Source organism: Loxodonta africana, chromosome 24 (assembly GCF_030014295.1).
Source record: "Loxodonta africana isolate mLoxAfr1 chromosome 24, mLoxAfr1.hap2, whole genome shotgun sequence".
Classification (NCBI taxonomy): Eukaryota; Metazoa; Chordata; class Mammalia; order Proboscidea; family Elephantidae; genus Loxodonta; species Loxodonta africana.
This window is the reverse complement of record NC_087365.1, coordinates 8,103,534-8,117,688: the sequence shown is the minus strand read 5'-3', so window position 1 is coordinate 8,117,688 and position 14,155 is coordinate 8,103,534. Positions and strand designations below refer to the sequence as shown.

Genomic DNA, 14,155 nt, shown 5'->3' with positions numbered 1-14,155 from the left:
CCATTTACACCACCCAGGGACGAGGCTGGCCAAGTGAAGTCTCCCTGGTACCTTGAAAGGGGAGGGGATGATGACTGTTAAACTTTAAGGACAGCACCCACCAACATGGCTTCCTTCCCCCTTGACTGCTGCATTTGGCCATCGCAGCAGCCTCGTCAGCTACCCCACCCCTTAGCAGAATGTGTGGACCAAATCCAGAGAATTCTCCTATTTGCTAGACCCTGCAGAGGCTTCTGGCTATTTCAGGGAAGAACAGACTGGTCCAAATCATATCCACCATCAAGTGTGTGAGGCTTAACTAGCTATATACAGCCTCTCCAGGATGTCTGAATTTATAAGAGGACTATCTGAGGAAGGACTGTTTAATCCGCACGGAAGACTGTTCCGTGGTGGCACTTAGGTGTGGAGGGTCCGGGCCTGGCTTCTTTTGAATGCAAGGTCTCTCTGTTCTGTAGAGTCCCTCTGCCTGTCCAGGTGACAGCAAGTAAAACCCAGACCAGATCTGCTTGTCTGCCCCGCAGGGCTCTTAAGAGCTCTTCAACATCTGTCAAGTACTTGCCAAAACGAATGAGAAAATATCCACACAGACTCCTTTACACCAAACTCCCGAGTCCCCCAGCCAGAGTTAAAGCATTCCTTGTGAATAAGTTATCTTGATAGAAAAAGTGTACTGTCTCCTTATCCATCCTTGTCACCCTTACATATAGTTCTGGGCCATGTTCTTCTCTATCAACAAAAACAAAAACCTCTTGAGTATTGAATGACCAGACACACCATTCTTCCTTTGTAAACCTTGTATTAGTTTTCTAATGCTATGTAACAAATTATGACAAGCAGCTCGCGGTTGTTTAGGTCAGGGGTCTGGCATGCCATAGCTCGATGCCCAGGGTCTACAAGGCTGAACTCAAGATATCAACAGGGCTGTCCTCCTTTCTGGAAGCTCTGGGAAAAATCCATTTCCAAGTTTGTTCAGGTCCTTGGCAGAATTTAGTTCCTTGCGGTTGTAGGACTGAGATCCCTGTTTCCTTGCTGGCTGTCATCCGAGGCTGCTCACTGCTCCTAGAGGTCCCCTCATGCCTTGCCTCTTGACCCCCTGCACCATCAGACCAGAAATGGCATGTCAGTTCCTTCCCACGTTTCTATTCTCCCTGGATTTCCCTTCTGCCACCTTTCTCTGACTTCTGCTTTTAAGGGCTCATGTGGTTAGAACAGGCCTACTTGGATAATCCCCCTGTCCTAAGGTCAGCTGTGCCATATAACACACTTCTGAGAGTGATAGCTCATCATATGCACAGGTTCCAAGAATTGGAGTATGGAATCTTGGGGGGAGAAGAGTTAGAATTCTGCCTCCCACAACTCTTGTTTGTAGAGCCCCTGTTGACAGCCATAGCCAAGTTCCAGAAATGTTTATTTTGCTGCAGTCTTTCACTGATTAAAGAAACAGGCTGATAGAAGACTTTGTAAGCCACTACATGCTGTCTTAGCATCACGGAAGCCCAGAATCTCCAAGGGCATCCCTTTAGGTTGACAATTTAAAGATGCCTGTGTGAGATGAGGTAAATAGTTTGGCTCTCATATCTGAACCTTATTACTTAGTGGACTAAAGACTCCCTTTGGGTCACTCGTCCCATTTTTTCTCTCCTAGATGAGCTAACTCTCAGACGTAACTATGATTTTCAAAGTATCTTAAAAATGTCTGCTCTCCACTGCTCTGTGTCTGTGATTAGGCTGCTCAGTGATGGAGACCCAAGGGCTTCCAGTCACATCTTATTGGCTCCTCGATACATTAGAAGACCCAGCTGCAGGTGTCCTACCCCTCAGTTTAATCCTGCAGCTGGGGGTTGGGGGCCACATCAGGCACCCTGCCTCCTTCCTGAAGCACAGAAACAAGAGGAGAAATAGTGTTCTCCACCCTTTAGGGTCTCTGCTTCATCCCAGAGCCCCGAGCTTCCAGACAGGAAGTAGAATCCCAAGTTCTTCTACACAGCCCTCTCAAACGTGAGTGTGCACACAGATCACCTGGGCATCCCGATTCAGAGGGACTGGGGTAGGGCTCGAGATTCTCATTCCTAACAAGCCCCCGGGAGGTGACACTGATGCTGCTGGTCCGTGGGCCACGCTTGGAGTAGGGGGCACTGGAGAACTAGAGTCACACAGTGTGAAAATAACATGGGGCATCTGACCTCTTCGTCTAACTTCCCAGGCGGGGAAAAGAATCAAAATCAGCGACATCAGCCCAAGGCTGGTTCCTGGGTTTGAAGGATTAGAACCAGAGTCTTGTGGGACAACTGAGTCAATTGGCACAATATAGTTCAGAAATTTTATGTTCAACTTCCTAGTTCCGTGAACAGTATCTGGGATTGTCAGGTTCCAGCAGCAGCATCAGAACTTGTCTAACTTCAAAAGGGATAATGAGAATCAAGGTCAGTCCAACGCTGATTCCTGTGGTGGAGGTCAGACATACCTCCCCTCTCCAGCCCTTTTACCGACTCTGACACCAGCTGTCCCTCCCACAGCACTCTCTGTCTCTGCTGAGTTCCATGATTCATTGCAGTGGCCACACAGAACTCAGAGACTGTACTCACAGTTATGAGGTTTTTTAGGGAAGTTCTTTTTTTTTTTTTTTATCTAGTTACAACTTGGGACCAGGATCAATAGGCTACAGCTCAGGATCAGAATCAAGAGGCATATAGGCAAAGTCTCCCTTCTTCAGTGCGGGGCAGCTCTCTCAGCTCCTCTCAGCCCCCTCAGGACAGATTCCTCTCAGCCCTCTCAGGACAGGCTCCTCTCGGCCCCCTCAGGACAGGCTCCTCTCGGCCCCCTCAGGACAGGCTCCTCTCAGCCTCCTCAGGACAGGTTCCTCTCAGCCACCTCAGGGCAGGCCTCCTCTCAGTCCCCTCAGGACAGGCTTCTCTCAGCCCACTCAGGACAGGCTCCTCTCAGCCCCCTCTGGACAATCCTCCTCTCTCAGCCCTCTGCCCTCAGCCCCTCCCAGGCCTGGCCTCTGCCCTGTGTGGGCAAGTGTTACAAAGCTCTTTAGCTCCATCGACAAGCACCCAGGGGCATCCCACTCCATCAGGAAGCCTCCTGTCTGAAGGCTGACAGCTCTCTTTTGCTCCGTGGGTCAGCACACTCACTGTAGCCTTACTCCATGGGCCGGGAAGGCCATTGCATCATCTTATGGCAGTCTCCTGGTTCTCCTGCTGCCATTTCTTTGCCACTGCTTCTTACCACCTTACACCGTCTCTGGTGTTACAGCTCTCTCTGTCTCCTGGGTCTAGGAGGTTCTCAGCAAAGAGACCCCAGGTCCAAAGGACATGTTCTACCTCCTGGCTCTTCTTTCTTTATGGTAGTGAGGTCCCATTTTCACTTCTGGGATTGACTTCCTTTAAGCCTAGCACACAAGCCTAGCAGGATGGCAAAACGAACCAATCCCTTTATTAGGGTTCCACGCACCTTATTTGTAAGTTCCACCCCTGATGTTCCCTGTTCAGGAACAACCATTTCAATGCAAGCACACCATATTTCAGGGGTAGGCAGGCTAGAGTGTCCCACTCAGGCCAGCAGAGAGCACTGAAGTTAGGAAGGTTCAGTCCTAGGAGCCTTGTGTTAGGGTCCTCTGAGTTAAGTTGGTTTGGCTTGAAAAGATGAGCATTTTTCCCTCGTAGTAATCCTCCAAGGGCACGAGCTTTCCACTTCCGTCGTCCGTCTGCAGGGCTTTCTTCTCTCCAGGACTACTTGACTATAGTGAGTATAATTTTTAAAAAAAAGCAAACGAAGCCTGTTGCTGTTGAATCCATTCCAACTCATAGCACCCCATAGGACAGGGTACAACTACCGCATAGAGCTTCCAAGGAGCGGCTTGTGGATTCAAACTGCTTACCTGTTGGTTAGCAACTGTAGCACTTAACCATTATGCCACCAGTGTTTCCTTAGTATAATTAACACATACATGATTATATAAAAAAAAAAAAAAAAACCAAACCCATTGCTGTGGAGTTCATTCCGACTCATAGCAACCCTATAGGACAGAGTAGAACTGCCCTATAGGGTTTCCAAGGAGCGTATGAAAAAATCATATATATGTATATATAATATATATATAAATAAAAATATATATTTTTTATTCATATATACATACATACATATATGTATATGATAACCAGTTACCATTAAGTCGACTCCAATTCATGTCTGTCAGAGTTGAACTGTGCTCCACAGGGTTTCCAATGGCTGGTTGCCAGGCCTTTCTTCTGAGGGGCCTCTAGGTGGACTCGAACCTACAACCTTTGATTAACAGCTGAGCATGTTAACCGTTTATGCATATTATATGTACTAAAAAAAACTGTTGCTGTCAAGTCGATTCCAACTCATAACAAACCTATAAGACAGAGTAGAACTGCCCCATAGGATTTCCAAGGAGCACCTGGTAGATTTGAATTGCTGACCTTTTAGTTCGCAGACATAGCTCTTAACCACTACGCCACCAGGGTTTCCTATTATATGTATATAACCTATAAATATATGCAAGTATAAATACAGGTACAGTAATATCTACATATACAAATATCATATATTTTTTTTATATATATCACCCATTGAAAAACTTTATGGAAATTAAGACTAACTACAGTGTGCACCTGGGTGGCACAGACGGTTTGTGCTGGACTAACTACTAACTGAAATGTTGGCAGTTCAAACCCACCCAGCAGCACTGCGGAAGAAAGGCCTGGAGACCTGCTTCTGTAAAGATTACAGCCAAGAAAACCCTAGGAAGCAGTTCTGTTCTGTAACATATGGGTTCGCCATGAGTCAGAATCAACTTTTCGCCAATGGGTTTGGTTTGATTTTTTTTTTTTTTTTTAATGTATGGGATCCTTATCTGCCTTATCCTGCTCCTGAAAAACAGTTTGCAAAGCACATACTATAGCCCTTGGTTGCTCAAGGAATTCCACTCTGTCCTGTAGGGTCGCTGTGACTCAGAATCGACTTGGCGGCAGTGGGTTTGGTTAGTCGTTTTTGGTCTTTAAGTAGGTGTGAAGTAGCCTCTCATTGTGGATTTGGTTTGCATTTCCCTAATGAGTAATGTGTTGAGCACCTATTCATGCAGTTTATTAGCTGTTTGTCTGTCTCTGGAGAAATGTCTATTTAAGTCCTTTGCCTATTTTTTAATTGGGTTGTTTTTGTTGAATTGTAGGAGTTCTTTATATATTCTGGATATTAAACCCTTACCAGATATATGATTCCTAAATATTTTCTGCCAACCCGTAGGTTGTCTCTTCATTTTGTTGATAAAGTCCTTGGATGGACAAATTTTTTAAATTTTGATGAGATCCAATTAATCTATTTTGTCTTTTGTTGCTCATGCTTTTGGTGTCATATCTAATAATTCATTGTCAAAAACAAGGTCTTAAAATTTTATCCCTATGTTTTCTTCTAAGTTTTATGGTTTTAGTTCTTAGGTTATTGAGCCATTTTGAGTAAATTTTCATAGATGGCGTGAGGAGGGGCCAACATCATTCTTTTGCATATGAATAACTATTTGTCCCAGCATCATTTGTTGAAGAGACTATTCCTACCAGTTAAATGTCCTTGGCACCATCGTTGAAAATCAGTTGGTCATAGATGTGTGGGATTATTTCTGGACTCTCAGTTCTGTTCCATTGGCCTATGTGTCTATCCTTATACCAGTGTTTTGATGACTGCACTTTTATTGCACATTTTGAAATCTGAAACTGTAAGTCCTCTTACTTTGTTCTTCTTTTTCACGATTTTTTGGCTATTTGGGACCTCTTGCAATTCTATAGAATTGGAAGACTGGCTCTTGCATTTCTTCAAAAAACACTGTTGGAATTTTGATAGAGATTACATTGAATTTAGACATGGCTTTGGGTAGTATTGACATCTTAACTCTTCCAATCCATGAACACAGACTGTCTCCCACTTGTTCAGGTCTTCTTCCTTTCCTTTCAATAATGTTTTATAGTTTTCATTGTGCAAGGCTTTCCCTTCCCTGGTTAAATTTATTCCTAGATATTTTACCCTTTAGATGTTATTGTAAATCGTATTGTTTTCTTGATTTCCTTTTCGGATTGTTCTTTGCTGGTGTATAGAAACACAACAGAATTTTGCAAGTTGATCTTGTACCTTGCAACTTTGCTGAGTTCCTTTGTTAACTCTAGTAGTTTTCCTGTGGGTTCTTTGGGATTTTCTATATGTATAAACTTCTGTAGCAGTCAAGTGAATTCTGACTCATAGTGACCCTACAGGACAGAGCAGAACTGTCCCATAGAGTTTCCAAGGAGCACCTGGTGGATTTGAACAGCTGCCTTTGACTGATTGATAGCTCTTAACCACTATGCCACCAGGGTTTCCTTTCTTTATATAGGATACTGTTTTTTTGAATAGAGATAGTTTTACTTCTTCCTTTCTGGTTTGGATGCCTTTTATTCCTTTTTCTTGTCTAATTGCTCTGGCTAGAAGTTACAGTGTTGACGAGCAGTGGTTCCTGGTCTTGAGGGAAAGTTTTAGTCTTTCTCCGTTGAGTCCGATGTGGGCTGTGGCTTTCTCATAAATGTTTTTAATCATGTTGAGGACTTTTCCTTCTACTCCTAGTGTGCTGAGTCTTTTTATCATGAGGGATGTTGGTTTTGTCAAATGTCTTTTCTCTATCAGTTGAGGTGATCACGTGGTTCATTGTATTAACATGGGGGATTATGCTGATTGATTTTCTTCTCTTGAATCATCTTTGCATCCCTGGGATAAACCCCACTTGATTAAGGTGTATAATCATTTAAATATGCTTTGGGGTTCAGTTTGCTAGTATTTTGTTGAGGATTTTTACACCTGTGTTAAAAAGGATATTAATCAATAGCTTTCTTTTTTTTTGTAGTGTCTTTGTCTGGCTTTGGTATCTGAGTAATTCTGGCCTCATAGACTAAGTTAGGAAGTGCTTCCTCCTCTTCCGTTTTTTTAAAGAATTTAAGAAGGATTGTTGTTACCATTTCATAATAATTGTTTCTTTTTGCTTTATTCTGTACTTGTAAGTGGGATATCCTTAGCTTCACAAAAAGAAATTATTTTCTTTAGTCTATCTGATTATATTTTTCATAGTAACGTTATTACTGTTAATATTATTAATATTTAATGAGCATCTACTATACGGCCTGCACTATTTGAGGCATTCAAAATAGAATGGTGAGGAGGTAGAGCCAACATGGCTCCCTAGACAGAGGTACTATCCCTTCCCCCTGCAGCAAAGACCCAAAAAACTGAGCAAAACAGATACAATCGTCAATCCTGGAAACATAAGCATCAAATGAAGGGATAAAAAACTAGATCAAACACTGAATGGAAGAAAAAACTGAAGGAAAACACAGAACAAGGATAGATACGGAGTGGAGATACTACCCTGCCAAGTAACATGGCACAGCATCACCATCTTGGAACACAGCCAGCAATGACCCCAGACAGGGAGTATGGGAAGGCAACTTCACAGAGCTCTCAACAGGAGACAGACCACCTGGTAACTAGAGAAACACTTTCCCATCCCTCACCCTTCTATTGAGTAGAAGCAACCCCCCCAATCCTGGCAGCCCCCACTGCCAGGGTCCATACTACAAGTCCCCTACCCACCCACCAGGCCCGCCCTGCCTCTCCTACTGTGTGACTTTTTTTCTGTTTTTTCTTTCTTTCTTCCTTTCCTTTCTCCCTCCCACCTCCCCCCTTTCCTGTCAATTCCCACCCCACTGCCATATTTTTTCTTTTCTTTTTTCTATTTTTTTCCTTTTTTTTTTTTTTCACTCTCCCTGACACCTAGCTGCATATACCACCTCCCCTCCCCAGAAGTCCCCAGGTCCACCCCACCCCCACTTGCCCGCCCCCATGGCACAGCCATTTTTTTTTCTTTTTCTTCTTTTACTTCTTTTCCCTCCCATCTAGTTCTGTACACTACCTAACCCCCTTCCTGCTGGCCCCCACCACTCCACCACAGCTAGAAAGCCACTGGCCCCCTGCTGCCCAGGGTCTGCCCCACCCCCACCCACCAACTCAGCCACACCATTTTTTTCATTTGTTTTTCTTTCTTTTCCTTTTTTTCTTCCTCCCACCTAGATCCATATGCCACACCCCCTCCCTCCCCACCGACCCTGCTGTGCTGGCCACCAGCCACACTGCCATTTTTTTTTCTTTCTTTCTTTCTACCTCCCACCTAGCCCCATATGCCACCTCCCACCCTTCTCCCTGGCCTCCCAGTACCAACACAGCTAGAGAGTCACCAGACCACCACCCACCAGCTCCTGCCATGCCATTTTTTATTCTTTCTTTCCTCTCTCCATCCCACCTGGCCCAGTACACTACCTCCCCTCCCCAGCTCCACCCCACCCCTACTCACCAGCACCAGCTGCATCACCATTTTTTTCTTCTCTTTCCTCCTTTTCTTTCTCCCTCCCACCTAGCCCTATACACCACCTTCCCCACTTCCCACCAGCCCCCGTGACATCACCGCAGCTAGAGTGCCACCGGGACTCAGGGCCACCCATGGCACAGGACCCACACTGCAGCTCCCCTCCACCACTTGACCAGCTATTGAATGATGGGAAACAAGCCCATACCACTCCCCATCAGACACCCCCACCATCTGGAAAGGGGCTTTGAATCCTGTCACATCATTGGACCAACATCAGGAGGCAGACAGTGCCTACCCAGTTCACACACAGCCACCTCACCAAACCAGTGTACAGTGAAGCGGGCTCTCCCTGACCACTGCTGCCCGGCCCACCCAGATAACATGGTGAGAGCTATCATGTGCCCATAGATGAGCAATCAGCAAAGCACACCTGGCCAGTCAGCCTGACATATCAAAACAGAACAATGGAACAGGATGAAACAAACAAACATGCAATCAATAAATAAAGAAGTTGATACCTTAGTGTCTTGGAGACAACAGAAAATATCAAAACATATAAAAAAGGAGGACAAAATAGCTTCAACAAATGACCAAAATAAAGAATCAGATAACCTTCCAGTAGAATAAAAGGCATTGGAACTGCCTGATATGGAATTCAAAAGACTAATATTTTTTTTTAATATTTAGGCCTCTCCAAGAAATTAGAAAAGAAATCAAAGAAAACACAGACAAAACCAAGGAAAAATAGACAGAATCATGGAAAGCACAGACAAAACCAATGAAAACAGCCAAAATCAAGGAAAACACAGATGAAGCAATAGAAGAATTCAGGAAAATAATACAAGAACACAACATCAAAATAAATAAACAACTAGAAATCATACAAAAACAGCAACTAGAAATCCAAAAGATAACAAATTTCAGAAATTGACAACTCCATACAATGTTTTAGGAGTAAATTAGAAACAGTGAATGACAGAATCAGTGAGACTGAAAACAAATCCGTGGACACCACTTTGAGGAAAAACCAAAGAAAAGAATGGAGAAAACCTAACAATTATGTGGGACATAGTCAAGAGCAAAAATTTGCACGTAATCAAAGTTCCAGAACAGGGAGAGAAAATGGAAAACACAGGGAGGATTGTTGAAGATTTGCTGGCAGAAAACTTTTCAAATATCATGAAAGTCGTAAAGAGACAGAGAGGGACAGAATGGATAAAAGAAGCATGTACCATCAATATGCTGTCTACAAGAGTCACATTTTAGGCACAAAAACATAAATATATTAAAAATCAAAAGATAGAAAAAAAAAGTCAAGCAACGAGTAGCCAAAAAGAGCAGCAGATAAATGTCAGATAAAATAGACTATAAGACAAAATCCACCATAAAAGAGAAGGAAGGACATATAAGGATTAAAGGAGCAATCCACCAAGAAGACATAACTGTAATAAATACCTACACACCCAAAAACAGGGCTCCAAAATACATAAAACAAACTCTGACAGCACTGAAAAGAGAAGTAGACAGTTCCACAGTGATAGTAGGAGACTTCAACACACCACTCTCAATAAAGGACAGAACAACTAGAAAGAAACTCAGCAAAGGTACAGAAGATCTAAGGGCCATAATCAACCAACTCAACCTCAGACGTATATAAAACACTCCACCCAACAACAGAAAAATATACATTCTTTTGCAAAGCACATAGAACATTCTCCAGAATAGACCACATTTTAGGGCACAAAGCAACTCTCAAGAAAATCCAAAACATGGAAGCAATACAAAGTATTCTTTCTGGCCACAATGACATAAAAGTAGAAATTCATAACAGGAGAGCAAGGGGGAAAAAAAAAAAACAAATACATGGAAACTGAATAACACCTTGCTTAAAAACAACTGGGAATTAGAAGAAATCAAAGAGTGAACCAATAATCCAACCAGGGATGCAAAAGACTTATACAAAGAAAACTATAAAACACTGTTGCAACAAACCAAAAGAGACCTACATAAGTGGAAAAACATATGTTCATGAATAGCAAGACTTAACATTGTGAAAATGTCAACTCTACCCAAATTGATCTATAGATATAATGTAAAGCTGATCCAAACACCAACAGCATTCTTTAGCAAGATGGAAAAACTAATCAGCTTTTTATGGAAAGGAAAGAGACCCCTGATAAAGCATTATTGAAGAAAAAGAACAAGGTAGAAGACCTCACACTACCTGATCACAGAATCTGTTATACACCCATGGTAGTCAAAACAGCCTGGTACTGGTAGAATGACTGACACACAGAGCAGTGGAACAGAATAGAGAACATAGATTCATCCACCTATGGTCAGCTGATCTTTGACAAAGGACCAAAGTCCATTAAATGGGGAAAAGACAAATCGTGCTGGCAAAACTGGATGTCCATCTGTAAAAACATGAAACAGGAACCATACCTTACACCACACACAAAAACTAACTCTAAGTGGATCAAAGATCTAAATATAAAACTTAAAACAATAAAGATCACAAAAGAAAAGATAGGGATAATGCTAGGTGTCCTAACACATGGCATAAATACACTACGAATCATAACTAACAATGCACAAACCAACCCATTGCTGTCAAGTCCAACTCATAGTGACCCTATAGGACAGAGTAGAACTGCCCCGTAGGGTTTCCAAGGAACAGCTGATGGTGGATTCAAACTGCAACCTTTCAGTTAGCAGTCAAATGCTTAACCACTGCATTGGTTAAGGGCTGCAATGCACGAACACCAGAAGATAAACTAGATAACTGGTTGTTCCTGAAAATTAAACACTTAAGCTCATCAAAAGACTTGACCAAAAGAATAAAAAGAGAACCTACAGACTGGGAAAAAAAAATTTTTTTCGGCTATGACATATTCAACAAGAGTCTGATCTCTAAAATCTATAAAATACTTCAACACCTCAATGACAAAAAGACAAATAATCCAATTAAACAATGGGCAAAGGATATGAACTTACACTTCACCGAAGAAGACATTCAGGCAGCTAACAGACACATGAGGAAATGCTAGCAATCATTAATTAATAGAGAAATGCAAATGAAAATTACAAGAAGATACCATCTCACCCCAACATTACTGTCACTGATAAAAAAAAAAAAAAAAACATAAAATAACAAACATGGGAGAAGTTGTGCAGACACTGGAACTTTTATGCATTGCTGGTGGGAATGTAAAATGGCACCACCACTATGGAAAATTGTATGACTCTTCCTTAAAAAACTAGAAATAGAAATATCATACGATGCAGCAGTACCACTTTTAGGAATATATCCCTGGGAATTAAGAGCATCACGTGAAAAGATATGCACACCCATATTCGTTGCAGCATTATTCACAATAGCAAAAAGATAGAAACAACCTAAGTGCCCATCAACAAATGAATGGGTAAACAAACTATGGTACATACACACAATGGCATACTATGCAACAATAAAGAACAATGGTGAATCTGTGAAACATCTCACAACATGGGTGAATCTGGAGGGCATTATGCTGAGTGAAATAAGTCAATCACAAAAGGACAAATATTGTATGAGATCACTACTATGAAAACTCATGATAAGGTTTCCACAAAGAAAAAAAAATCTTTGATGGTTATAAGGGAGGGGAGGGGTGAGGATGGGAAATCACTAAATAGTAGATAAGTGTTAACTTTGGTGAAGGGAAAGACAACACACAACGTAGGGAAAATCACACAACTTGACCAAAGCAAATTCCTAGGAGCTTCCTAGACACATCCAAACACCTTGAGGAACCAAATTACGGGCGCTGAAGGCTAGGGACCATGGTCTCGGGGGACATCTAGGTCAATTGGCATACCATAGTTCATAAAGAAAATGTTCTACATTCTATTTTGATGAGTAGCGTCTGGGGTCTTAAAAGCTTTCGAGCAGCCATCTAAGATACATCTCTTGGTCCCATCACATCCAGAGCAAAGGAGAATGAAAAAAAAAAAAAAAAACCAAACACATAAGAAAAATATTAGTCCAGAGGGATAGTAGACCACATGAACCACAGCCTCCACCAGCCTGAGCCCAGAACTAGATGGTGCCCGGCTACCGCCACAGGCAGCTTAGACAGGGATCACAATAGAGTGTTCTGGACAGAGCAGGAGAAAAATGTAGAATAAAATTTAAATTCACAAAGAAAGACCAGACTTAATGGTCTGACTTGAGGAACCTCTGAGACTATGGCCCCCAGACACCCTGCTAACTCAGAACTGAAGCCATTCCCGAAGTCTACCTCTCAGCCAGAAATTAATTAGACAGGCCTATAAAACAAACTATGGATAACACTGCGAAGAATGGGAATTCCAGAACACTTAATCGTGCTCATGAGGAACCTTTACATAGATCAAGAGGCAGTTGTTCGGACAGAACAAGGGGATACTGATTGGTTTAAAGTCAGAAAAGATATGCGTTGGGGTTGTATTCCTTCACCATACCTATTCAATCCGTACGCTGACCAAATAATCTGACAAGCTGGACTATATGAAGAAGAATGGGGCATCAGGATTGGAGGAAGACTCATTAACAACATGTGTTATGCAGATGACACAACCTTGCTTGCTGAAAGTGAAGAGGACTTGAAGCGCTTACTAATGAAGATCAAAGACCACAGCCTGCAGCATGGATTACACCTCAACATGAAGAAAACAAAAATCCTCACAACTGGACCAATAAGCAACATCATGATAAACGGAGAAAAGACTGAAGTTGTCAAGCATTTCATTTTACTTGGATCCACAATCAACAGCCATGGAAGCAGCAGTCAAGAAATCAAAAGACGCACTGCATTGGGCAAATCTGCTGCAAAGAACCTCTTCAAAGTGTTGAAGAGCAAAGATGTCACCTTGAAGGCTAAGGTGCGCCGGACCCAAGCCACGGTATTTTCAATCACATCATATGCATGTGAAAGCTGGACAATGAATAAGGAAGACCGAAGAAGAGTTGACACTTTTGAATTGTGGTGTTGGTGAAGAATATTGAATATACCATGGACTGCCAAAAGAACGAACAAATCTGTCTTGGACGAAGTGGGGCCAGAATGCTCCTTAGAGGCAAAGATGGCAAAACTGCGTCTTACATTCTTTAGACATGTTGTCAGGAGGGATGAGTCCCTGGAGAAGGACATCATGCTTGGCAGAGTACAGGGTCAGCGGAAAAGAGGAAGACCCTCAACAAGGTGGATTGACGCAGTGGCTACAACAATGAGTTCAAGCATAACAACGATTGTAAGGATGGCGCAGGACCGGGCAGTGTTTCGTTCTGTTGTGCATAGGGTCGCTGTGAGTCGGAACCCACTCGACGGCACCTAACAACAACATAAAAAAAACAATAACACACCTGAGGAACATGATTCTTAGTTCAGTCAAGTATACAAGAGCAAATGGGCAACACCTGCCCAAAAGCAAAGACGAGAAGGCAGGAAGGGACAGGAAACCCGGACAAATGGATGCAGAGAACCCAGGGTATAAAGGAAAGGAGGAGAGTGCTGACACATTGCAGGGATTGCAGCTAATGTCACAAAACAATTTTTTATTGAGAAACTAATTTGCACTGTAAACTTTCACCTAAAAAAAAAAAATAAAAAATATTATTATTATTATTATTTTTTTAAAGCACAATAAAATTAACCAAATAATGCTAAAAAAAAAAAAACCATTGCCTTCAAGTCGATCCTGACTCATAAGGCATGAGAAAAAAAT

General features: G+C 42.4%; 1 protein-coding gene across 1 annotated transcript in view; it reads left to right on the top strand.

The window, feature by feature from the left end:
• Positions 1–14,155, top strand: part of SLC24A3 (solute carrier family 24 member 3) — a 676,136-nt gene that overhangs the window by 619,313 nt on the left and 42,668 nt on the right. The gene's annotated exons all lie outside the window — the stretch shown is intronic.